General features: G+C 40.4%; 1 protein-coding gene across 1 annotated transcript in view; it reads right to left on the reverse strand.

Moving 5' to 3' along the window:
• Positions 1 to 25,369, reverse strand: part of TSNARE1 (t-SNARE domain containing 1) — a 1,244,582-nt gene extending 1,219,213 nt beyond the window's left edge. The window contains exon 1 of the mRNA XM_053715403.1: positions 25,296 to 25,369. The gene's annotated coding sequence lies outside the window, so the exon portion shown is untranslated. The remainder of the gene's footprint in view (positions 1 to 25,295) is intronic.
• Between the last annotated feature and the right edge of the window lie 848 nt (positions 25,370 to 26,217).

Here is a 26,217-nt window from a genome sequence, read left to right on the forward strand (position 1 = left end):
ACACAATACTTCTCGTTTATAGGCATTGAAAGAATACTTAAAGATGCCAGAGGTGGGAATAGAGTAGCATGTTTACTTAAAAGAGTAGTTTTCTGGATAATAAAACTCAACACTAGGTATCCAGAGGGTATCAACAGATGTCTAGATGTGGACCTCTTTCTAAATCACCCCTACTTTAATGCCCCAACTATCCCTTTATAGATTTATCTAGACCATTTTGTCCCCTAGCTGAACACCATTATCAACATATCCTCTTATCGCTTTTCTCTTAGGCCTATTAACCTCTTAAGGACATATGACGGAATTTTTCCGTCATAAAACAATTGAGCAAACTTAAAGCTGTGTCCTTAAAGGGACAGTAAACCTTAAAAATAATGTTATATAATTCTGCACATAGTGCAGAATTATATAACATTATATTAGCCAAACATTTATAAAACATAATTTCCCCTATTAATTTTAAAAAAAAACGCTGTTTCACAGACCCTCTCTCTGCTGAGCGGGTCTGTTATATTTACTTAGCGCATCGGGCCAGCTGTATAGTTACAGCCCGGCCCGGCCCGACCGCGCCATAAGACTGTGACAGGAGCGAGCTGCACTTAGTCTTATGGCGCGGTCGGGCCGGGCTGTGACTATACAGCTGGCCCGATGCGCTGAGTAAATATAACAGACCAGCTCAGCAGAGAGCGGGTCTGTGAAACAGCGTTTTTTTTAAATTAATAGAGGAAATTATGTTTTATAAATGTTTGGCTAATATAATGTTATATAATTATGCACTATGTGCAGAATTACATAACATTATTTTTAAAGTTTACTGACACTTTAAAGGGTTAACATTGATATTATTATCAATTTGTAGTCACAATGTTAGTATGTGCCTTGAGTTATATCCTAATTGATCATATATAGCATATCCACTTTTCCACCATCAACCTAACTGCTATGAAGTCAACTATTTTCTACATTAGTTGTATACTTAAGGACACATATACAATCTCATAGTGGTAACTTTTATATTTTCCTATCAATGCCATACTGACATTTCTAGGTTTACTATAATTTTCCTATGTCTTTTCATTTTGTGGTGTGGTTCCATATGTGGATAAAATCAATATATTTTTTGTATATCTGATTGATCCCATTTTTACATTTTTAATGTTCTTATTGTTATTCTCATTTATATTTTTAAAAACACATAATTATTATTGTTTAACTTTTTATTTATTATGTTTCATCTTTTTTGGCACTCAGTTGGTTAATTTTATATCTGTACAATTTTTCTATGTATTTAACTTCCTTTGTCATTTTTTGTGTTATATGTTTATATAAATTGATTGTCATATTAAACTTAGCCATTTCAGCTAACAGCATTTGTTGTTAAACAAATTGTAATTTCCCTATGTATGGAGCGCAGTTAGGTTCAATAGTGACTTTGTCTTTCATATATGACTATGTTGTTCTTTCACCTTACTTGCGCTCTTCATATGATATGGTTATCTTTATTGGATGATTGTAACATTGTTACAGATTGGTCTGTTATATATATATATATCTCTGTGATGCCAGATCTTAAGTAGCCTCTGAAGAAGCGCATGTACGCAAGTAAGAAACGAATCAGGAATACATTGTCTGTGACCTGTTATTTACACTGACTGGTTTTATCTAATAAACTTTGTGTTTAATTTACTTTTATTTTTTTAATACATACATATACACACATTATATATGTATATATAATAATTATATTATATATACATACATTTAGCCCCCGATCAGCAAGCACTACCCAGGTGCTGAACCAAAAATAGGCTAACTCCTAAGCTTATATTCCTGCTTTTCAAATAAAGATACCAAGAGAAAGGAGGAAGATTGAAATAGGAGTAAATTAGAAACTTGTCTAAAATTGCATGCTCTCTGAATCGTCAAAGAAAAAAAATGGGTTTCATATCCCTTAAAAGTAGTACAGGCAATAGAGATGGTGAGGAATCTGAGGCAAGAAATCAGAGAAAACCATTAAAGGAGGTTGTATGCTTTCTTAAACAGGTGTCGGTCTGAGGAAAGTTTGTGAAAAATCTGAAGAGTATGTCAAGGAATTCTAGAGGGTGGTTGCAATAAAAAAAAGTTCTGTAGACAGGAACATAAAGAAGTAAAACTAGTAATCTAAGAAGAAAAATGATAGTGGAATGAGGAAAAAGAGAGCAGGAGTTCCTGTCTTAAGATGTCTAATGATAAAGAGAAGACGTGTATGATGAGATACTGAGCTTGTCATACAAATGAGCAATGAAGAGGATAAGCACCCAGCAGAGGATGTGCAAGATAAGTATAAGCTGCAAGTGCGGTGTCAACCATGAGAAGGATGCGTCACAAATACCAAAATCAATTAAGCAAAACAGAGTGGGCAGCAGAGTAGAAAGGCTATAATAGTCAAAAAAGTACATGCTCTAATTCGTTAGAATATATCATTTTACGACTTTCTGTCCTGCACTGTGCTGCTCGGGACCATCAGTGTAACCAAACGCTGATCCAATCAGCAGCGATAGAGGCACAGCTCAGACGTGCAACTAGTGCTGCTAATTGGATCAGAAGAGCTTCTACTGCGTGTTTAATCCCTTTGCTGGGGGTAGTTTTGATAGTTGTAAAATTACAGGCTCTCACAGATTAAAGCATAACATTTTCGAATATTATGGACCTTTAAATGGGAGAAAATATATTTATATATGGCTGCGAGCAGGCCATTTGTCACCTTGGTGGTTGCAGTACCTATGAAGTATTAGAGATGCAAGCCAGAATGCACAAGTCCAGATCAGAATAGATCAGAATGCAATATGCATTTATATACAGAGCCTACAAGATGTTAAACTGGAGGGGCGGTCAAATGAAGGTTTCATAAGGTTTAATTAATGCACTAGGACTGGTACAAGGGTAGATGAAAGTAAAGGCAGCTGTTATAAAGGAACAGAATCATGGGGATAGGTAATAATGCAAATACCTCATGCTCTGTTACAGTTTCACAAGAACTTGTAGGTTATAATGCATTGACCATGTGTGTGTTATTTATGACTAATGCTGCAGGGTTACTTTATCTTGAACGGCACTAATTTGCTATTAACAAGTAAAATGTCTGTGCTGAGAATAAAGTGGTGATAAGAATTGGTAGTGGGCATTAAGGAAGAGGAGGACTCTTTATGGTTACAGGGCAGAGGGTGGCAGGGTAGTCCCCTTTAGTATCCCTGACGATAAAGGGGTAGGAGCACATGTTATAATGTGTAAGACAGAAGGTGAGCTGTCGGTGTGTTACTTTCGTTGCTGGTCAGAGTGGGCACAGTTGTGATTCCTTCAACAGTGAAGCACAAAATCCACACAACACCGCTGCCATAGCAATTCAAGGGGTCGATATATCAAAGGCTTCACACCCTTACGACCGAAGGTTCGCTTCCATCGCTTGAAACCCCCAACGACGTACAGGGTACGTCTTTGGTCGTTAACCATTTTTGTAGGGCGTACCCTATACGTTGTCGGTTGTTAAGGGGTTAAACGTGGCTGCAGACTAGCAAACCTACTCCACACATCCAAAAAGCTGCAAATGCAGCTTCATAAATCTACCCATCATCTATCTACTTAAAATGTTGCTTTAGAAGATGAAAATGTATTGTATACAAGGGGTAGGAGGAAAGTATAATACCAAAGCAAATGCAAACTCACTTTCTGGCCAGGGGATAACAAAAAGGCTCCTAAACAAGAAGTCATCACGTTCCCTTCTCCAGCCTGCTTAGGCTTTTCTAGTAACTTTGCTGTTGCACAATAAAGCTTTCCCTGCAGCAATCACACACCAGCCATTCCATTCACCAATGGCCATTTCTTACTGTTAAATACTGCCCCTACTACCCTGAAATTCAGCCATGTGCTCTTCAAAGGGGCAGGATGAATAGCAGACCAACTGCCATACACAAGCCGCAGCACTGAAAAGGAAGGGGAGGAAAACCAGACTGACTTAAAAGGGACAGTGTAACCTAAACCCCCCCTTAAATTGTTCCCATGTATCCATTTTACCTGCTGGACTGTATTAAGATGATTACAAATAGTTAATTTACCTTTATTTCTGCATTTGAAATAGCTGATTTTGACTTACATCTCCCTAACTATACTGAATGTTTTGTATACTTAATAGGACACTAAACACATTTCATGCATATCCCACTAATCATGGGTGCCACCATTATGGAACCTAGGTTAAAATGCAGGTACCTGAGGGAGAGTTACGATGTGCAAACAAATCAGCACTGGAATGTAGTGAAAGACAGAGTACACCCATGACTAGAGGAAGATGGAGAATAATCTCTGCTTATAAAAAACTATTGTTTATTGTCCCTTTAAAGGGATAGTTAACCCAATTTTTTTCTTTCATGATTCAGATAGACCATGCAATTTTAAGCAACTTTCTAATTTACTCATATCATCAATTTGTCTTTGTTCTCTTGGTATCGTTATTTGAAATTCAAGAATGTTAAGTTTAGGAGTCGGCCTATTTTTTGTTCAGCACCTGGGTAGCTCTTGCTGATTGGTGGGTAACTGTAGCCACCAATCAGCAAGTGCTACCCAGGGTTCTGAACCAAAAATTAGCTGGCTCTAAAGCTTAGATTCCTGCTTTTTCAAATAAAGATACCAAGAGAATGAAGAAAAATTAGTAGGAGTAAACTAGAAAGTTTCTTAAAGGGACACTGAACCCAAAATTTTTCTTTCATGATTCAGATAGAGCATGACATTTTAAGCAACTTTCTAATTTACTCATATCAATTTGTCTTTGTTCTCTTGGTATCTTTATTTGAAATTCAAGAATGTTAAGTTTAGGAGTCGGCCTATTTTTTGTTCAGCACCTGGGTAGCTCTTGCTGATTGGTGGGTAACTGTAGCCACCAATCAGCAAGTGCTACCCAGGGTTCTGAACCAAAAATTAGGTGGCTCTAAAGCTTAGATTCCTGCTTTTTCAAATAAAGATACCAAGAGAATGAAGAAAAATTAGAAAGTTGCTTAAAGGGACACTGAACCCAAAAAATTTCTTTCGTGATTCAGATAGAGCATGAAATTTTAAGCAACTTTCTAATTTACTCCTATTATCAAATTTTCTTCATTCTCTTGGCATCTTTATTTGAAATGCAAGAATGTAAGTTTAAATGCTGGCCCATTTTTGGTGAACAACCTGGGTTTTTCTTGCTGATTGGTGGATAAATTCATCCACCAATAAAAAAGTGCTGTCCAGAGTCCTGAACTAAAAAAAAAAGCTTAGATGCCTTTTTCAAATAAAAATAGCAAGAGAATGAAGAAAAATGAATAGGAGTAAATTTGAAAGTTGCTTAAAATTGCCTGCTCTATCTGAATCAGGAAAGAAAAAAAATGTGTTCAGTGTCCCTTTAAAATTGCCTGCTCTATCTGAATCATGAAAAAACTAATTGGATTTACTTTCCCTTTAAGTATAGGCTATAGAAAAGCTGTGTACACATAGGAGAGAAGTTATAAAATTTTACTTTTACAGAGTAAATATAAAGAAGCATTTGTGTGTACAGAACGTGATAAAAAGATCTGATTTCACTGCAAGCTCAACCCATTTTAATGAATTGTAGTTTCAAAGAACCAACCAACTATTTACTATACAACAATAAACAATTTCTCATACATTTTGTTCTCCAGCAATGCAAATTTCAAAAGGGAGGAGGAGCACCTTAACTTCATTGTTATAGACATGCACATTCGGCTATATCGGACCAATACAAATACCAAAGATGGCAGCTGCATTCAGCAATTTTCGGTGCAGGATTTATTCTTATGAAAGTGCAACACACACAACAGATGTTGCACCTTTCACGGGAATAAATCCACAATCTTAAGCATTCAGAGTGGCACAAAATAGCCAAATGCATGTCTAATAAGGACACTCAATGCTTAGGCAATATACTGTGCAACAAGTCCCAATTCGTAGTAACCACTGGCAATTTGGCGCTCATATTTTTCTAGCCCTGCATTATATATTTGAATAAATCCATCACTTCTATAGCTACAAAATAACCAACCTTATAGCTACCAAAAAAGTCTGCCTAGTACCCCTGGTATATTCACCTATTGTTTCATATAAGGAGGGCTACACTCCATTACTTAAAGGGACAGTCAACACTAAAATTGTTATTGTTTAAAAAGTTAGATAATGCCTTTACTACCCATTCCCCAGCTTTGCACAACCAACATTGTTATATTAATATATTTTATAACATTTAAACCTCTAAATGTCTGCCTGTTTCTAAGCCACTATAGACAGCCTCTTAAAGGGACACTGAACCCACATTTTCTTTTTCATGATTCAGATAGAGCATGCCATTTAAAGCAACTTTCAAATTTACTTCTATTATCAATTTTTCTTCGTCCTCTTGCTATCTTTATTTGAAAAGAAGGCATCTAAGTTAAGGCGCCAGCAAATTGTTGGTTCAGACCCATGGACAGCACTCATTTATTGGTGCTGTCCAATCAGCAAGGACAACCCAGGTTGTTCACCAAAAATGGGCCGGCATCTAAACTTACATTCTTGCTTTTCAACCGAACATACCAAGAGAATGAAGAAAATTTGATAATAGAAGTAAAATAGAAAGTTGCTTAAAATTGCATCACGAAAGAAAAAATTTGGGTTCAGTGACCCATTAATCACATTCTTTTCATTAACTTTTCACAACAGGACACTGCTAGTTTATGTGGGCCATATATATAACATTGTGCTCACCCCCGTGGTTTTGCACAACACAGCTAAAACGCAACTCAGTAGATAATAGGCATGTGATCAGGGGGCTGTCAAAAGATACTTAGATACAAGGCAATCAAAGAGATAAAAAGTATGTTAATGGGGGGCGGAGTCAGACGCCGAGGTGGATGACCGCATTTCTACAGAGCTCTGGCTCCAAATATTTTAAAAGGGGCCTATTTACCTTTTATTTTTATATATAACAGAATTTATGTTTACCTGATAAATTACTTTCTCCAACGGTGTGTCCGGTCCACGGCGTCATCCTTACTTGTGGGATATTCTCTTCCCCAACAGGAAATGGCAAAGAGCCCAGCAAAGCTGGTCACATGATCCCTCCTAGGCTCCGCCTACCCCAGTCATTCGACCGACGTTAAGGAGGAATATTTGCATAGGAGAAACCATATGGTACCGTGGTGACTGTAGTTAAAGAAAATAAATTATCAGACCTGATTAAAAAAAACAGGGCGGGCCGTGGACCGGACACACCGTTGGAGAAAGTAATTTATCAGGTAAACATAAATTCTGTTTTCTCCAACATAGGTGTGTCCGGTCCACGGCGTCATCCTTACTTGTGGGAACCAATACCAAAGCTTTAGGACACGGATGAAGGGAGGGAGCAAATCAGGTCACCTAAATGGAAGGCACCACGGCTTGCAAAACCTTTCTCCCAAAAATAGCCTCAGAAGAAGCAAAAGTATCAAACTTGTAAAATTTGGTAAAAGTGTGCAGTGAAGACCAAGTCGCTGCCCTACATATCTGATCAACAGAAGCCTCGTTCTTGAAGGCCCATGTGGAAGCCACAGCCCTAGTGGAATGAGCTGTGATTCTTTCGGGAGGCTGCCGTCCGGCAGTCTCGTAAGCCAATCTGATGATGCTTTTAATCCAAAAAGAGAGAGAGGTAGAAGTTGCTTTTTGACCTCTCCTTTTACCGGAATAAACAACAAACAAGGAAGATGTTTGTCTAAAATCCTTTGTAGCATCTAAATAGAATTTTAGAGCGCGAACAACATCCAAATTGTGCAACAAACGTTCCTTCTTAGAAACTGGTTTCGGACACAGAGAAGGTACGATAATCTCCTGGTTAATGTTTTTGTTAGAAACAACTTTTGGAAGAAAACCAGGTTTAGTACGTAAAACCACCTTATCTGCATGGAACACCAGATAAGGAGGAGAACACTGCAGAGCAGCTAATTCTGAAACTCTTCTAGCAGAAGAAATTGCAACTAAAAACAAAACTTTCCAAGATAATAACTTAATATCAACGGAATGCAAGGGTTCAAACGGAACCCCCTGAAGAACTGAAAGAACTAAATTGAGACTCCAAGGAGGAGTCAAGGGTTTGTAAACAGGCTTAATTCTAACCAGAGCCTGAACAAAGGCTTGAACATCTGGCACAGCGGCCAGCTTCTTGTGAAGTAACACAGACAAGGCAGAAATCTGTCCCTTCAGGGAACTTGCAGATAATCCTTTTTCCAATCCTTCTTGAAGGAAGGATAGAATCCTAGGAATCTTAACCTTGTCCCAAGGGAATCCTTTAGATTCACACCAACAGATATATTTTTTCCAAATTTTGTGGTAAATCTTTCTAGTTACAGGCTTTCTGGCCTGAACAAGAGTATCGATAACAGAATCTGAGAATCCTCGCTTCGATAAGATCAAGCGTTCAATCTCCAAGCAGTCAGCTGGAGTGAAACCAGATTCGGATGTTCGAACGGACCCTGAACAAGAAGGTCTCGTCTCAAAGGTAGCTTCCAAGGAGGAGCCGATGACATATTCACCAGATCTGCGTACCAAGTCCTGCGTGGCCACGCAGGAGCTATCAAGATCACCGACGCCCTCTCCTGATTGATCCTGGCTACCAGCCTGGGGATGAGAGGAAACGGCGGGAACACATAAGCTAGTTTGAAGGTCCAAGGTGCTACTAGTGCATCCACTAGAGCCGCCTTGGGATCCCTGGATCTGGACCCGTAGCAAGGAACTTTGAAGTTCTGACGAGAGGCCATCAGATCCATGTCTGGAATGCCCCACAGCTGAGTGACTTGGGCAAAGATTTCCGGATGGAGTTCCCACTCCCCCGGATGCAATGTCTGACGACTCAGAAAATCCGCTTCCCAATTTTCCACTCCTGGGATGTGGATAGCAGACAGGTGGCAGGAGTGAGACTCCGCCCATAGAATGATTTTGGTCACTTCTTCCATCGCCAGGGAACTCCTTGTTCCCCCCTGATGGTTGATGTACGCAACAGTTGTCATGTTGTCTGATTGAAACCGTATGAACTTGGCCCTCGCTAGCTGAGGCCAAGCCTTGAGAGCATTGAATATCGCTCTCAGTTCCAGAATATTTATCGGTAGAAGAGATTCTTCCCGAGACCAAAGACCCTGAGCTTTCAGGGATCCCCAGACCGCGCCCCAGCCCATCAGACTGGTGTCGGTCGTGACAATGACCCACTCTGGTCTGCGGAATGTCATCCCTCGTGACAGGTTGTCCAGGGACAGCCACCAACGGAGTGAGTCTCTGGTCCTCTGATTTACTTGTATCTTCGGAGACAAGTCTGTATAGTCCCCATTCCACTGACTGAGCATGCACAGTTGTAATGGTCTTAGATGAATGCGTGCAAAAGGAACTATGTCCATTGCCGCTACCATCAACCCGATCACTTCCATGCACTGAGCTATGGAAGGAAGAGGAACGGAATGAAGTATCCGACAAGAGTCTAGAAGTTTTGTTTTTCTGGCCTCTGTCAGAAAAATCCTCATCTCTAAGGAGTCTATTATTGTTCCCAAGAAGGGAACCCTTGTTGACGGAGATAGAGAACTCTTTTCCACGTTCACTTTCCATCCGTGAGATCTGAGAAAGGCCAGGACAATGTCCGTGTGAGCCTTTGCTTGAGGAAGGGACGACGCTTGAATCAGAATGTCGTCCAAGTAAGGTACTACAGCAATGCCCCTTGGTCTTAGCACAGCTAGAAGGGACCCTAGTACCTTTGTGAAAATCCTTGGAGCAGTGGCTAATCCGAAAGGAAGCGCCACGAACTGGTAATGTTTGTCCAGGAATGCGAACCTCAGGAACCGATGATGTTCCTTGTGGATAGGAATATGTAGATACGCATCCTTTAAATCCACCGTGGTCATGAATTGACCTTCCTGGATGGAAGGAAGAATAGTTCGAATGGTTTCCATCTTGAACGATGGAACCTTGAGAAACTTGTTTAAGATCTTGAGATCTAAGATTGGTCTGAACGTTCCCTCTTTTTTGGGAACTATAAACAGATTGGAGTAGAACCCCATCCCTTGTTCTCTTAATGGAACGGGATGAATCACTCCCATTTTTAACAGGTCTTCTACACAATGTAAGAATGCCTGTCTTTTTATGTGGTCTGAAGACAACTGAGACCTGTGGAACCTCCCCCTCGGGGGAAGTCCCTTGAATTCCAGAAGATAACCTTGGGAGACTATTTCTAGCGCCCAAGGATCCAGAACATCTCTTACCCAAGCCTGAGCGAAGAGAGAGAGTCTGCCCCCCACCAGATCCGGTCCCGGATCGGGGGCCAACATTTCATGCTGTCTTGGTAGCAGTGGCAGGTTTCTTGGCCTGCTTTCCCTTGTTCCAGCCTTGCATTGGTCTCCAAGCTGGCTTGGCTTGAGAAGTATTACCCTCTTGCTTAGAGGACGTAGCACTTTGGGCTGGTCCGTTTCTACGAAAGGGACGAAAAACAGAATTTATGTTTACCTGATAAATTACTTTCTCCAACGGTGTGTCCGGTCCACGGCGTCATCCTTACTTGTGGGATATTCTCTTCCCCAACAGGAAATGGCAAAGAGCCCAGCAAAGCTGGTCACATGATCCCTCCTAGGCTCCGCCTACCCCAGTCATTCGACCGACGTTAAGGAGGAATATTTGCATAGGAGAAACCATATGTTACCGTGGTGACTGTAGTTAAAGAAAATAAATTATCAGACCTGATTAAAAAAACCAGGGCGGGCCGTGGACCGGACACACCGTTGGAGAAAGTAATTTATCAGGTAAACATAAATTCTGTTTTCTCCAACATAGGTGTGTCCGGTCCACGGCGTCATCCTTACTTGTGGGAACCAATACCAAAGCTTTAGGACACGGATGAAGGGAGGGAGCAAATCAGGTCACCTAAATGGAAGGCACCACGGCTTGCAAAACCTTTCTCCCAAAAATAGCCTCAGAAGAAGCAAAAGTATCAAATTTGTAAAATTGAGAAAAAGTGTGCAGTGAAGACCAAGTCGCTGCCTTACATATCTGATCAACAGAAGCCTCGTTCTTGAAGGCCCATGTGGAAGCCACAGCCCTAGTGGAGTGAGCTGTGATTCTTTCAGGAGACTGCCGTCCGGCAGTCTCATAAGCCAATCGGATAATGCTTTTAATCCAGAAGGAGAGAGAGGTAGAAGTTGCTTTTTGACCTCTCCGTTTACCAGAATAAACAACAAACAAAGACAAAGTTTGTCTGAAATCCTTAGTAGCTGCTAAGTAAAATTTGAGAGCACGAACTACATCCAAGTTGTGCAACAAACGTTCCTTCTTTGAAACTGGATTAGGACACAAAGAAGGCACAACTATCTCCTGGTTAATGTTTTTGTTAGAAACAACTTTTGGAAGAAAACCAGGTTTAGTACGCAAAACCACCTTATCTGCATGGAACACCAGATAAGGAGAAGAACACTGCAGAGCAGATAATTCTGAAACTCTTCTAGCAGAAGAAATTGCAACCAAAAACAAAACTTTCCAAGATAATAACTTAATATCAACGGAATGTAAGGGTTCAAACGGAACCCCCTGAAGAACTGAAAGAACTAGGTTGAGACTCCAAGGAGGAGTCAAAATTTTGTAAACAGGCTTGATTCTAACCAGAGCCTGAACAAAGGCTAGAACATCTGGCACAGCTGCCAGCTTTTTGTGAAGTAACACAGACAAGGCAGAAATCTGTCCCATCAAGGAACTTGCAGATAATCCTTTTTCCAATCCTTCTCGAAGGAAGGATAGACTCTTAGGAATCTTAACCTTGTCCCAAGGGAATCCTGCAGATTCACACCAACAGATATACCAAATAATGTGGTAATTTTTCTGGTTACAGGCTTTCAGGCCTGAACAAGAGTATTAATAACAGAATCTGAGAACCCTCGCTTTGATAAGATCAAGCGTTCAATCTCCAAGCAGTCAGCTGGAGTGGGTCGAACGGACCTAGAACAAGAAGGTCTCGTCTCAAAGGTAGCTTCCATGGTGGAGCCGATGACATATTCACCAGATCTGCATACCAAGTCCTGCGTGGCCACGCAGGAGCTATCAAAATCACCGACGCCCTCTCCTGATTGATCCTGGCTACCAGCCTGGGGATGAGAGGAAACGGCGGGAACACATAAGCTAGTTTGAAGGTCCAAGGTGCTACTAGTGCATCCACTAGAGCCGCCTTGGGATCCCTGGATCTGTACCCGTAGTAAGGAACTCTGAAGTTCTGACGAGAGGCCATCAGATCCATGTCTGGAATGCCCCACGGTTGAGTGACTTGGGCAAAGATTTCCGGATGGAGTTCCCACTCCCCCGGATGAAACCATATGTATGTATGGGGTACTTGTAAAGTGCGGCTAATCACCCGTAAGGGTCTCAAGGCGCTGCTCATTTTATCAACCTTGGAAGGATGAAAGGCTGAGTGGACCTTGCCAGGGATCAAACCTGCAACCCTTGGGTTGTTACAGAGCATAGCCACAGTGCCTTAGCATGCTGAGCTATCTGTCCGGCATATAGTATTGCACACCAAATTTGGAAGCTTTAACCCTTAAAATAACGGAACCGGAGCCGTTTTTATATTTAACCCCTTTACAGTCCCTGGAATCTGCTTTGCTGAGACCCAACCAAGCCCAAAGGGGAATACGATACCAAATGATGCCTTCAGAAAGACTTTTCTATGTATCAGAGCTCCACACACATGCAGCTGCATGCCATGCTGTCCTCAAAAACAAGTGCGCCATACCGGCGCGAAAATGAGGCTCTGACTATGATTAGGGAAAGCCCTAAAGAATAAGGTGTCAAAAACAGTGCCTGCCGATATAATCATATCAAAATACCCAGAATAAATGATTCCTCAAGGCTAAATATGTGTTAATAATGAATCGATTTAGCCCAGAAAAAGTCTACAGTCTTAATAAGCCCTTGTGAAGCCCTTATTTACTATCTTAATAAACATGGCTTACCGGATCCCATAGGGAAAATGACAGCTTCCAGCATTACATCGTCTTGTTAGAATGTGTCATACCTCAAGCAGTAAGAGACTGCACACTGTTCCCCCAACTGAAGTTAATTGCTCTCAACAGTCCTGTGTGGAACAGCCATGGATTTTAGTTACGGTGCTAAAATCATTTTCCTCATACAAACAGAAATCTTCATCTCTTTTCTGTTTCTGAGTAAATAGTACATACCAGCACTATTTTAAAATAACAAACTCTTGATTGAATAATAAAAACTACAGTTAAACACTAAAAAACTCTAAGCCATCTCCGTGGAGATGTTGCCTGTACAACGGCAAAGAGAATGACTGGGGTAGGCGGAGCCTAGGAGGGATCATGTGACCAGCTTTGCTGGGCTCTTTGCCATTTCCTGTTGGGGAAGAGAATATCCCACAAGTAAGGATGACGCCGTGGACCGGACACACCTATGTTGGAGAAATTAGGTTTATTTTTTGCCTTGAAAGGCCGATCCTGAGGAAGGGCGTGGCCCTTACCCCCAGTGATATCCGAGATAATCTCTTTCAAGTCAGGGCCAAACAGCGTTTTCCCCTTGAAAGGAATGTTAAGTAGCTTGTTCTTGGAAGACGCATCAGCCGACCAAGATTTCAACCAAAGCGCTCTGCGCGCCACAATAGCAAACCCAGAATTCTTAGCCGCTAACCTAGCCAATTGCAAAGTGGCGTCTAGGGTGAAAGAATTAGCCAATTTGAGAGCATTGATTCTGTCCGTAATCTCCTCATAAGGAGGAGAATCACTGTCGACCGCCTTTATCAGCTCATCGAACCAGAAACATGCGGCTGTAGCGACAGGGACAATGCATGAAATTGGTTGTAGAAGGTAACCCTGCTGAACAAACATCTTTTTAAGCAAACCTAATTTTTTATCCATAGGATCTTTGAAAGCACAACTATCCTCTATGGGTATAGTGGTGCGTTTGTTTAAAGTGGAAACCGCTCCCTCGACCTTGGGGACTGTCTGCCATAAGTCCTTTCTGGGGTCGACCATAGGAAACAATTTTTTAAATATGGGGGGAGGGACGAAAGGAATACCGGGCCTTTCCCATTCTTTATTAACAATGTCCGCCACCCGCTTGGGTATAGGAAAAGCTTCTGGGAGCCCCGGCACCTCTAGGAACTTGTCCATTTTACATAGTTTCTCTGGGATGACCAGCTTGTCACAATCATCCAGAGTGGATAATACCTCCTTAAGCAGAATGCGGAGATGTTCCAACTTAAATTTAAATGCAATCACATCAGGTTCAGCTTGTTGATAAATGTTACCTGAATCAGTAATTTCTCCCTCAGACAAAACCTCCCCTGGCCCCATCAGACTGAGTTAGGGGCCCTTCAGAAATATTAATATCAGCGTCGTCATGCTCTTCAGTATCTAAAACAGAGCAGTCGCGCTTACGCTGATAAGTGTTCATTTTGGCTAAAATGTTTTTGACAGAATTATCCATTACAGCCGTTAATTTTTGCATAGTAAGGAGTATTGGCGCGCTAGATGTACTAGGGGCCTCCTGAGTGGGCAAGACTCGTGTAGACGAAGGAGGGAATGATGCAGTACCATGCTTACTCCCCTCACTTGAGGAATCATCTTGGGCATCATTGTCATTGTCACATAAATCACATTTATTTAAATGAATAGGAATTCTGGCTTCCCCACATTCAGAACACAGTCTATCTGGTAGTTCAGACATGTTAAACAGGCATAAACTTGATAACAAGTACAAAAAACGTTTTAAAATAAAACCGTTACTGTCACTTTAAATTTTAAACTGAACACACTTTATTACTGCAAATGCGAAAAAACATGAAGGAATTGTTCAAAATTCACCAAATTTTCACCACAGTGTCTTAAAGCCTTAAAAGTATTGCACACCAAATTTGGAAGCTTTAACCCTTAAAATAACGGAACCGGAGCCGTTTTGAACTTTAACCCCTTTACAGTCCCTGGTATCTGCTTTGCTGAGACCCAACCAAGCCCCAAGGGGAATACGATACCAAATGACGCCTTCAGGAAGTCTTTTCTAAGTATCAGAGCTCCTCTCACATGCGACTGCATGCCATGCCTCTCAAAAACAAGTGCGCAACACCGGCGCGAAAATGAGGCTCTGCCTATGCTTTGGGAAAGCCCCTAAAGAATAAGGTGTCTAAAACAGTGCCTGCCGATATTATTATATCAAAATACCCAGATAAAATGATTCCTCAAGGCTAAATATGTGTTAATAATCAATCGATTTAGCCCAAAAAAAGTCTACAGTCTTAATAAGCCCTTTTTGAAGCCCTTATTTACAATCGTAATAAACATGGCTTACCGGATCCCAGAGGGAAAATGACAGCTTCCAGCATTACATCGTCTTGTTAGAATGTGTCATACCTCAAGCAGCAAGAGACTGCTCACTGTTCCCCCAACTGAAGTTAATTGCTCTCAACAGTCCTGTGTGGAACAGCCATGGATTTTAGTGACGGTTGCTAAAATCATTTTCCTCATACAAACAGAAATCTTCATCTCTTTTCTGTTTCTGAGTAAATAGTACATACCAGCACTATTTCAAAATAAACTCTTGATTGAATAATAAAAACTACAGTTAAACACTAAAAAACTCTAAGCCATCTCCGTGGAGATGTTGCCTGTACAACGGCAAAGAGAATGACTGGGGTAGGCGGAGCCTAGGAGGGATCATGTGACCAGCTTTGCTGGGCTCTTTGCCATTTCCTGTTGGGGAAGAGAATATCCCACAAGTAAGGATGACGCCGTGGACCGGACACACCTATGTTGGAGAAATATATCTCAAATTCATTCAGAGGTGAACCACAGTAACATAAGCTATCCTAAGTCTAAAAGCATACAAAGACTCTACTGCATCTAATCTGTCATTTCGTTAAGACAAATCATATAAGGATTTCGATATTTGAGCTAAAGATGGCGACGACCTCGTGGGAGAAGGAAATCCTGAGACTACTAGAGGCTCCTTTCACACAATTAAGGCTAACGCTTATGATCAGGAGTCACAGCCTAGCGCAGATCTGGAGAACCCGGGGAAGCTACAAGATCCTCATGAGGGCAATCTGTATGATATCCGAGTCCTCCATATACGGGACTAGATGTGATGAGGCTGGCCAGTAGCAAGGAGGAGACTTGGCTCTGCCAAACACTTTACTATCGACCGGGTTAGCTACCTTCTTAACTATTGCTACCACCCAGTATGAGTCGCCTTCTACCCAACAGTGGACATCTAACTGGCAAGAGGAGCAGATGTATCATAGGCCCTACTTACAACACCTACTGCTTTCACCTATCTCATTCTTTGCCAGGGAGCGGCACGGCACAGAGGTTCTAGCGAAAGACAAAGATCATAATATGTCCTACCAGAATTCCGGGAAGCAGACCTTTGAGGAGGGCGATCAGCTTGAACTTGTCTGCTACAATGGTCCTGGAGTGGCAATGAAAGGAAAACTCTACCTTTTTGCTCCGGTGGGCTCTTTTTTAATGTTGGAGAGCATACTGCTGCGGAAGCCTTGTTCAACAGGTCTGGATCATCTTATGGCCGGGAGTTGGCCTCTGTGGCTGATGGACTTCTCACTTTGGCAATTGCAGGACACTGTATCCTATCGGTTTCGATCAGGGATAGGGTGAAGTTTTATATATACTATGGCATTCCTACTTAGGACCTATTATCAGACTCTACCCTGTCGGAATGTCTAACTCTACTTTGATATAAACGGTTTAGTGCTAGCTTTTATGACAAACTTACTCTTGCATATCTAGCTTAGGATATTCATGTTTCCAAGGGTACTTCATTTTTTAATTTGTTAGTGATTTAGTTTTAGAATAAATAGTTATTATTGTTAGGAAAAACTTATTTGAATTGAAGAAGGCAAACAATTAGCTTTATTCTTAGATCAAATAATATCAGTGGACCACAGGGATTAAAAACTTAACCCTCATCGCTCTATTAACCCCATATATACACACACTGTTAGAAGAATCCTTGTAGATAGGGGTTTTATGATTAGGAAATATTTACCACATTGCTATTGAATATAAGTCATGACATATCCCCTAATTTATTATTATTTGTTATTAGATACAAATCAGTTTGATTCTAGTGTATTTCCTGTTTGTTTTCAAACCTGATTTTTTTTTATTTTATTTTTTTATTTATGGTATTGTGTTTGTTTGTTTGTTTTTATGGGTAAAATTATATACTTTGATGCTGCCAAACAATATTTTTTGTTTCAAGGTCATATTTCTAATCTGCCATAATTTATGCATACATGAACCAGTGGATGCCATTGGGCTGTGTCTGCTGGGAAAGCAAATTTATATAGTCTTTTGAACATGTGTCTGTGCCGCCCATTATCCAGGCGGTTATAGCTTAATACGACATGTTTTACTGGCAGATGAGACTTTATAGGTGAGATAATCTGCAACTTTTGAAATAGAGCGCTGTGGTCTGCTTGACAGGATCTTATTACTATGCCTTTGTTTGTAGTTTTTAGCTCTGATTTTTTTTTCTCCTATCTAGTACATATATAAGCCAGTCAAAACTAATTGTATGAGTATATATTTCTGTACAGCATTGTGGATGGTCCTCAAATGTTTCTACCCTTCCATTCATTAGCCTATATCACTTGTTAGTTGTGAATCCCCGAGTTTCATTTGACTAGTTTTACTTTATTAGGTGGTTGGCTCCGCCCCCCCCCCCTAAGGGTTCTCCCTTAGTCCCTGTTTACCAAGTAAACTTTAGAACGCAGATTCCTTAAACTCTGCCTGATATCTGCCACTTGTCTGACTCAATATAGCGCCCAGAAATATTCCCACTCCTTTACTATATAATGTTAGCTTTGCTCTCCTTTTCTGAAATGTAACTTCTAGTGGTTAGAGACTCGACTGTGGTCCCTCTAGTTTGTGGAGAGTGTTCTTAATAAGGGCTCCAATGTGGCCCTATATGTTACATATTTGAAAATTTCTACATACATAGGGGCAATTATAGACGCAAGGGTTCAAAAGTGGCCCTATATCTTCATTTAAAAATCTGAGGTTAACTTTTTGGTTTCATTAACCACATAGATAGAACTTCAATACTAGAATTTTCTCTGACTCCTATTTTTTTGTTTCCTTTAGGTATTGAATTGTAAGCTTCCATTTATGCTTTATAATGTTGTGGTGATTGGTTTATGGTCAGTACTATACATTGCTATTATTTGCTCTTACGGGTTGAGGGTTTATGTGATTATTTTGTACTGTTTCATTCTTCACCTCAATTAAAAAAAAAAAGTATGTTAATATAATTATATGGTTATGCAAAACTGGGGAATGGTTAATAAAGGGATTATCTATATTTTTAAACAATAACAATGTTTGAGTTGGCTGTCCCATTAAGTGCCACATATGTCAAATATGTAGAATTGTGTTTCTTCGTCACAAGTGACATAATCAGGTTTAATCAGATTATTAGCAGGGACCTTTAAAGACTAAATTTGGTTGCAGATTTCAAGGGACTGGATATAAACACAAACTGGGCTTTAAATGACATAACCACTTCATCTAGCAAAATAGCTGGCTCCAGAGAGACCTGGATGGCCATAGTATTAATGTTATTTGTGAACTCATTTAAAGTGTTACACTGATAAGACAAAATGGTAGCTCCACAGTGCACAAAAAAGTAATTTAAGGTTTTCATTATAAGAATCTACTATATAGTTTTAGATTTCATTAAAAAAAAAAACACATATAGCATTAAACATACATAATTTACTTCTAATCTAAAAAGAATGCGACAAGGGACTTAATATATTCCTTTGTTTTTAAATTAATTAAATGCTAACTTTATAAACATAATGAATGAAACAACGAAAAACCGCTCAAAAATAAGCAACTTTTTATTTTATTTAGATTTTTAGACTGTTATTGATTTGAGCTGATGCTGGTATTCCAGGACAATCAAAGAACAGCACTTCACTTTTATATATTCACACACAAAATAATAAAAAGATTTGTCACGACAGCATATCAGCAGCCTCCAGCTTATGGTACATAGTAATGTAGCCCACTTACGCCAACCCACAATAAAATTCACTATATTTTGCATTTATTTTAGTTACTACAAATTTTAGATGTTTTCAACAAGTTTATATATTGTATTGATGCATTCAAACAAAAAAAAATATATATATATATATGCATATCAGTTGCAGATCTACAAACAAATCATAATAGTGTGTGTGCGTGTGTATATATATATATAAATATATATATATATATATATATTTAAAATATGAAGTTAAAAAGATTATAAAACCTATCAAAATTTCATATAAACTATAATATATATATATATATATATATATATATATTTTATATATATATATATATATCTCAATGTATCATGGCAAGAGGAATTAACCATAATTACTTTTATTAGAAAACAAAGTTTCTATGTAAAATAATATCATTTATTTCCTGTTGGACATCACCAACACCAGCCCACTAGCTGTCCGCTGCAGAATTTGTTAGCGCTCTAACAAATAACCGATAATAATAACACGGAATATATGCACCTTTAAGATTAGCGTACTAAAGGGATATGAAACTCACATTTTATTTTTCATAATTTGGATAGAACAGCAATTTTAAGCAACTTTCTACTTACTCCTATCTTCATTTTTACTTCATTCTCTTGGTATTTTTATTAGAAAATGCAGGAATGTAAGCACCTTGGGTCCATTTAGCCACCAATCAGCAAGCGTTACCCAGGTGCTAAACCAAAAATGGGCCGGTTCCTAAGCTTACATTCCTGCTTAAAAAAAATATATACCAAGAGAACAAAGAAAAATTAATAGCAAACTATAAAGTTGCTCAAAATTGCATGCTCTACCTGAATCATGAAAGAAAAAATTTGGTTTCATATCCCTTTAATATTAGGCTGTGTGCTTCCGATCACAAGCACAATGCAGGCAAAACCTTTCTGCATGCTCACAGGTTTCCTGAATCCTTGTGTTTATTGTACTTTTAATATATATCGAGCTGCTTGTTAGTCCCTAGGAGCGATTCAGTCTGACTGTGCTAGATACTTACCGCTTCGCACTGCCCCTGTCATAGATAGTGCTCTACTAGTCCTCTGAGGGTGCTGTAGAAGTGGGAGCAACATGCCCATCGACATCAGCGGCACCAACTGCGCATGCACAGCACAGTGAACTTACCGCCATACTCCTACCTGAGTAGATCACCGTAAAAGGACTCATAACGAGTCCTACAGTGGGTTTGGAAATCCAGGCTCTTTTAATTAAGAATTAAAGAAACACTGAGCAAAAAACAAAATAGCGCGTAACTAGTGAAACATTAATATTGGAAAGTTCTTTTTACTGAAAGAAGTTTTGTTTTTGTTTTTTACAGTTTTGTATCCCTTTAAAAAAATTATGTACTTTCATTATTTATTTTGCCACTTTTCCTGTAATCCAATTACAAAAACTGTGGACTAATTCAAGGAACATTGAAGCGCATTCGGTAGCCTTCAGAATACAACCCTGCGACACGCAATAAGATAAACGTACTTAAAAGTAATTTCAACAGTTAGGTTCCTGGAATGTAAACCAATTAAAACTGTCCTAACAAAATAATTTTGATAAATGCTTTTTAAATATTTATTTTCAAGCAGATCCTTTAGTAAAGCAGCACTCCGTTACAGGAACATACTTCCTATATAACAATTAAAGGGACGTTACCCATATGCTAAATATCTGTAAAAAGCCGACAAGAGAATATTAAATGAGGGTCTCTTTGTTCTAACAAATATCCTCAGAAGTCACATCCCATTGTAAAGGGACTTGCAAGGGAGTGTGCATCTGGATTGTGCATGCACAGTCACTTTATTTCCATCCTCAGGGAAGTCTTGTAAGATGGCAGTTAACTCCGATTAGATCACAGTAAAGCAAAGTGTATGATGTTTGAGGTTTATGATTGGCAGTGTTTTTTTCACCATGCGGGTGACAGTAAAAAGAGCAGCTAAAGAATAACTGTTCACATAACTTATTAACACACAGTTAAGTGCTAAGTAAAGGGACACAAAAATAAAACATGCATTTTTTTTTTTTATCTTTTCAATTTACTTCAATTATCAAAATATGCACAATCTTTGCATATGCACACTTATATGCATACCACCAGCTCCTACTGAGAATGTGTAAGACAGCACAGAATACACATTTATGATTGGCTGATGGGTGTCACATGATACAGGGGGAAGGGAAAATGGAAGTAAAAATTCATCAGGAAAAAAAAAAAATCTACTACTCATTTGAATTTCGAACTGTTACTGCATTTTCTTTTTCTTTTGCAATTCTACTGTATTTAACCCCTTCCCGCCATTAGGACATTCCATGCCATCCTAATTGCGCTGGGCTTTAGCGACGTTAGGATGGCATGAAAGGATTGCATGATATCAATTTGTTAATATAGGAACTTTGTTCCGATGTAAACACATTACGCCCGTCAGGAAAGGGTTAAAGTGATGATAAACATGTGTTGTATACCTCCAATAGCTAAACCACCACCTATTTTATTTTATTAAAACTTACTTTATATTATAATATTATTACTTTATAATAATTTGGCTCTGGTTTTATTGTTCGTAACATGCTGTTTACCTCCACCCCCCATATTTTTCCTTATTGCACTGAAGTGACGTGTATTACAGTCCCGTCCGCTTTACAAGTGAGAGCCTCTGCACGCTCCCGATAGGGATATCCAAATAGCACAAGGGTCTCTGTGACATATGACAAGTAAACATTGAATCACGTGATTCAATGATGACTTGTTTCAGCAGACCTGAGTGAGCCTTGATCGAGCAAGCAATCGTACCCCAATAAGAGAAATGAGCATATTATCAAATATTTTATCACAAAGTAAATGAAGTCCGAGTCCCCACACATGCACAACATTCATGATTTAGCACAAAATCTGGCCCGTTTGTAAACGCACCCGATTGTGCTATATTAAGCATGGCATGCCTGTACCACTGTCATTGAAGTTAAGCTTACTGATTGGATGCTGCTAAACATTGAAGATTGTACAACCTTGTTTAAATGAAAATTTAAGTATATGTTTAATATGACATACAGATCACGTTAAGAGGCGTTGCCAACACCTCTATCCGTTTGTCTCCCATAACTGTCACCTTGCACATTAGCGCTGCAGAACCTGTTGGCGCTCTACACATAACTAATAATAACAACAGACTTTACCATGGACTTTAATGGTCATTTAATGGCTGTACAACAACTAAACATACTATATATTTCCAATATAATAATCAGTGCTAAGTTTGTGGCTTCTACATTGACGTTACTTCAGTCCAAAACTTTGCACACAAATAAACACCAACTCACAATGAATTGTTTGTGCCATATGACTAAACATTCACAACTTTTTTCTTACTTTAACCCTTTCAGAAACTCTCAAACCACCCAGCCACTATCATTTTTGTCTTAGAATTCCACAACATCCCAAAAAATAGTTTGTGAACGAAAAACAAGCAATAGAGACTTTTCAAAACTAGTATTGAAGTTTGGAACAGGCAAAATAATGTAGGGAATACACAGAGTTGTATCACATAAACAATAACATAAAGCACACATAGTTAAGTAAATTCATTTTACACAAATGCCTATTGATTAATAGCACGTTCTGTATCACAATATCAGTTCAGTATCTTATGCTACAATCAGGAGAGAGTAATTTATTGTTTAGGATTCATTAGTAGATTATGGTGAAGGAATATTAAAGCTGGTTATGGAAGTTACAGAATGGGCAATATATATCTACTTCAAACACCCTTTCTAGTGGCTTGGGCACGGGCTGGGCACACACCGGGCATAGCTAGCTTTGCAGTGTAGTCAGCCTATGGTACATGCACACAAGGCTGGTACTTGCACCCAGTGTTCCCCACACAGGAAACCTATACACAGCCACCCAGGCTGGGCACCTATACACATGGGCATAACACTATTGCAGATAAAGAAACCCCAAAGACAAATCAGGCATAGTTTTCATGTAATCACAGTTTATTTTTCTCTTTGATGTCTAATTGCTGTGCTGTTCAGTCACTTAACGTGTATGTGGTACAGTTGTGAGGGTATTTCAGTGGCACATAAGAAAGCACTTATGGTTTACATTAGGCACCAATACACACACACTGCACAGTAACTCCCCTCATGTATAGGACCCCTCAGGACACATACACAAGTTAGACACCAATGCACACACATTACACAGTACCTCCCCTCATATATAGGACCCCTCAGGACACACACACAAGTTAGACACAAATACACACACATTGCACAGTAACTCCCCTCATATATAGGACCCCTCAGGACACATACACAAGTTAGACACCAATACACACACATTGCACAGTAACTCCCCTCATGTATAGGACCCCTCAGGACACACACACAAGTTAGACACCATTACTCACACATTGCACAGTAACTCCCCTCATGTATAGGACCCCTCAGGACACACACACAGGTTAGACACCAATACACACACATTGCACAGTAACTCCCCTTATGTATAGGACCCCTCAGGACACATACACAAGTTAGACACCAATGCACACACATTGCACAGTACCTCCTCATGGACTGTATAGGACCCCTCAGGACACATACACAAGTTAGACACCAATACACACACATTTCACAGTAACTCCCCTCATATATAGGACCCCTCAGGACACATACACAAGTTAGACACAAATACACACACATAGCACAGTAACTCCCCTCATATATAGGACCCCTCAGGACACATACACAAGTTAGACACCAATACACACACATTTCACAGTAACTCCCCTCATATATAGGACCCCTCAGGACACATACACAAGTTAGACACCAATACACACACTGCACAGTAACTCCCCTCATGTATAGGACCCCTCAGGACACATACACAAGTTAGACACAAATACACACACATTGCACAGTAACTCCCCTCATATATAGGACCCCTCAGGACACATACACAAGTTAGACACAAATACACACACATTGCACAGTAACTCCCCTCATGTATAGGACCCCTCAGGACACATACACAAGTTAGACACAAATACACACACATAGCACAGTAACTCCCCTCATGTATAGGACCCCTCAGGACACACACACACAAGTTGGACACCAATACACACACATAGCACAGTAACTCCCCTCATGTATAGGACCCCTCAGGATACACACACACAAGTTAGACACCAATACACACACATTGCACAGTACCTCCCCTCATGTATAGGACCCCTCAGGACACATACACAAGTTAGACACCAATACACACACATTGCACAGTAACTCCCCTTATGTATAGGACCCCTCAGGACACATACACAAGTTAGACACCAATACACACACATTTCACAGTAACTCCCCTCATATATAGGACCCCTCAGGACACATACACAAGTTAGACACCAATACACACACATTGCACAGTAACTCCCCTCATGTATAGGACCCCTCAGGATACACACACACAAGTTAGACACCAATACACACACATTGCACAGTACCTCCCCTCATGTATAGGACCCCTCAGGACACATACACAAGTTAGACACCAATACACACACATTGCACAGTAACTCCCCTTATGTATAGGACCCCTCAGGACACATACACAAGTTAGACACCAATACACACACATTTCACAGTAACTCCCCTCATATATAGGACCCCTCAGGACACATACACAAGTTAGACACCAATACACATACATTGCACAGTAACTCCCCTCATGGACTGTATAGGACCCCTCAGGACATACACGAGCATTGTTACACACTGGGTGCACATACCACCCTCATGCAGCCTAGACGCACGCATAGGTTGGCACACCCACCCACAACTAGCTTTGCAGTCAGCCTATGGCACATGCACACAAAGCTGGTACTTGCACCCAGTGTTTCCCACACAGGAACCTATATACAGACACCCAGGCTGGGTACCTATACACACGAGCATAACACTGGCAAATATTGCATTCCCAAGCAACCATCACTTCCATACAGGCCGTGCCAACGCTACCTTCCCCGGTGTGTTTTCAGGCCCAGCCCGGTGCCCGCGCGGCCTCCTCCCTTAAAAGCACAAAGAAGCCGTGTGTTTCTACCCCCCACCCTCCCAGTGCTTGGCCAAATCCCGGCGAGTACTCTGTATCTGTGTGCTACACTCATGCACGCCGCGCTCACCCTACCTGGCACCGTGTGACGCGCGGGAACACCGGGCTGCGGCTACCAGGGCAGGCGGAGGCGGGCACCTCGTCACGTGACACACCCAGCTGGGGCACCGCCACGTGACAGACCTGCCGCGTGACGTCACCGCAGCCTAGTGGTATATAATTGTGTGCAGCGCCGAACTTCTGCTTCAGTTAAACATAAACAGTATACACGCACTCACTGTTGTGGCGTCTTGAGCTGTATCTTGTAAAGTGAAATCCTATAAACACAGAAACGCAATACAATACAGCGTGGTCTGCAGGTCCTACTTTGTAATACAAATGACATTTCTGCTGTCTGGATACCATGTTCCAACATGTTATCACCAGTGTAGTTAGTACCAGATTCACATCACTGAGAAACCTAGATAGAGATGTATCACTGCCTGACTTTTAGTTCAGCAGGTGAATTATTAGGTATCATGTGAGAAATTATCTTCATGTGCCCAGTCAGCTTGACGGCTGCACAGAACACAATGAATAAGATGGTAGGAGAAGTAGTTTTATCACGTAAACAGTAAGGGAAGCACCTCACTGAGAAAATATGTCACTGAGCAGCAGGGGCAGACTGATCAGCCAGGTAAATAGGACCTGGGCCGAGGGACCAGCAAGTAGGGGAGCCCACAAATGGCATCTCCACAGATCCTGGTGCATTCCTTAAGCTGGAGTTTTCAGTTGCCCTAACAGTCCCTGATTTAGTGGGACAGTCCCAGTTTCTAATTTTGATGCTGTGTTGTAAAAATAACCATATGCCCAGAATGTGTTCCAGTGACTGGGTAGGTGTAAGAGCTTGGTGCTGTAATCTGTATAATAAACTATGGATAAATCTAAATTATACTATTACTTTCAAATGGGTGTGTTTTGATTGCAGAACTGAGGGGGCGGAGCAGTTGAACAGTAG

The sequence above is a fragment of the Bombina bombina genome, chromosome 5 (assembly GCF_027579735.1).
Source record: "Bombina bombina isolate aBomBom1 chromosome 5, aBomBom1.pri, whole genome shotgun sequence".
In the NCBI taxonomy this organism is placed as follows: domain Eukaryota; kingdom Metazoa; phylum Chordata; class Amphibia; order Anura; family Bombinatoridae; genus Bombina; species Bombina bombina.